The following is a 2,630-nucleotide window of genomic DNA, read 5'->3' as shown; positions in this document are numbered from 1 at the left end:
ATAAAATACAGACTGCTAGGAACTGCATGTGTAATAAAACCCTCCATCAAACATGAAGGTGAAAGAAAGATATTTCTAAATAAATAAAAACTGAGAGAATTTGCTAATAGAATACCAGTGATATAACAAATTCTAGAATAAATTATTCAGGCTAAAAAGAAATAACACCAGATGATAATTATTTAGTAAATATAAAAGATAAGAACTGTGTGTGTGTTTATGGGCATGTGTTTCTCTTCATTTCCTTAAAAATATATACATTTAAAAAGTAGATAATCACTGTATTGTTAAGGTTATAAAGTAGACAGAGGCTTTATATATGATAATGTTAGCACAAAAAGGAGGTAGTAAGGATTCTAGTACATTGGCACAAAATTTCTATGTTTTACAAGGAAAGGTCAATGTTAAATCAGAGGCTATTTGATTTATGCAAATTGCATATTTTTAAACCCTAGAAAAAGTACTAAAATAATAACACAAAAACATAGAAAAATTTCAAGGAATGTATTAAGATTATATATTACAAATTATGTTTAACACACATACACACAAACAAGAAAAACAAATCTAAATGAGACAGATCAAAAGCAAACAGCAAAATGGCAGATTAAATCCAACCATATTACTTCTTGCATTAAATGTAAATGAATTAAATAGTCAAATGGCAGAGATTATCAGACTGGATATCATAGTAAGATCTAACTGTATGTGTTCTACAAGAGATGCACTTCAAATTTAAATACACACACACACACACACACACACACACACACTGAGATTAGGAAAAGATACACTATGTAAACAGTAAGCATAAGAAAGCTGGAATGACAATATTAAAGCCAGACAATATAAAATATATCCAGGACTATTATTCGAGATTATAAAATGTACAAACAGGAGTGGAAGACAACTTAGCCAAACTAGCTCTTTGAAACAAAATCATGTGAAATTGATAAACATTTGCCTAAACTGATGAAAGAAAAGGAAAATAAGATATTATCAATATCAGAAATAAAAAGGAGTACCACCACAGATTCTATAGACATTACAAGGATAACAAAGCCATACTATAAACAACCCTATGCCAACCAATTTGACAATTTTTATAAAATAGAGAAATTCTTTGAACATAAATAATCAAAGTTTACATGAATAGATTTATTCTATGACATGTTAGGAATGATTTCCAGATACAAATAACAAAATGAAGGGACCACTTGTAAGAATTTCAATTTCTCAAATAATTTCAATTTCTCAAAAAAAAAAAAATTGACTCTAGATGAGGTAAAATATTTGAATAGATCTGTATCATGTAAGTTGAATTAATTATTTAAAATCTTCCCACAAAGAAAAATCTGATTCTGAATGGCTTTGTCATTGATTCTATCAAACAACTGAGAAAGAAATAATACCACTCTTTTATAGCTCTTGTATAAAACGGAGAAGAAAGGAGCACTTCTAATAACAATAGTGTGTGTGCTCACTTGCTCTCTCTCACTTTGATACACACTCTCATATACTAAATATTAGTATACTTCTTGACTATAGATGCAAAATCCTTTAAAAACAATAAGTTTTCCCGTCTGATGTACAAGTAGCTTAGAAATCCTAACAACAATAAACAACTGAACAAACTGAAAAATCAACAATTCTTAGGTGCATCCGAAAAGTTAAGTGAAGTTGCAGGGCAATTTGCTTCCCCAGTTTGGAGAGATAGACAAACTCAAACAGAAATCACAGAAACTTCATGGGAACTAATGCTGTTAAGAAAAACTGTATTATTAATGAGATGCTGGAGGCTCATTGTGGACAAGTTTGAGAGTTCAGAACTCCAAGGGAGCCAGTCACAGGGAGCCTTCACACTTTTGTGAGTTTTATCTTCAGGAATCCCACCAGCTTATCACAGTGAATACTGGAGAAAAATCCCCCCATGCAGGTGGAGGGAAAATGTAATCCTTTTGTAATATACCAGAGCCTTCTGTTTTTCTCAAAAAGGCCTGCCCTCAGGAGAAACTATTTAATCAGAGCGTAACCTTCTGGCATTTTATCAGAGCCAGACCTACCACAGGAAAGACACATACACAACTTCAGCCCCCACCAATACCCTGTCCCACATAAGGGGGGTTACTAAGGAACACTGGTGAACCTTACTGTCCATGATACAGGCTCACTAAAAAACAGACCTACTCATAGGACTACAGAATACTTCCCCTTTCCCATACCTTACCACCTCATCACTAAAGACCTATTGACTATTGTTCCTTTTACCTAGTATATCATATTCACCTTTCAATAAAAAACTAGAAAACATACTGAAAGGCAGAAAACACACACACACACACACACACACACACACACACACACAATTTGAAGAAATTGAACAACTACTGAACTAGAGTCTTATGTGGCAGATATGTTGGGATTAACAGACAATAGACCTGCCTTGGAAGAAATGTTTTCTAAGACAAGTTCTGCAGAGAGAAGGAAAATAATATAGCCCAGAAATTTGTGTCCACATAAAGAAAGGAAAAGAATCAAAGAAAAAATAAATAAAAGCAAGATTAAAAAACTGATTTCTTAAAATACTTAATTCATCAAAAGTTTGTTCAAAATGATAATAGCAATAATGA

Source organism: Saimiri boliviensis, chromosome 4 (genome assembly GCF_048565385.1).
Source record: "Saimiri boliviensis isolate mSaiBol1 chromosome 4, mSaiBol1.pri, whole genome shotgun sequence".
NCBI lineage: Eukaryota > Metazoa > Chordata > Mammalia > Primates > Cebidae > Saimiri > Saimiri boliviensis.
The sequence above is the reverse complement of the archived record's forward strand: the minus strand, read 5'-3'. Positions refer to the sequence as shown.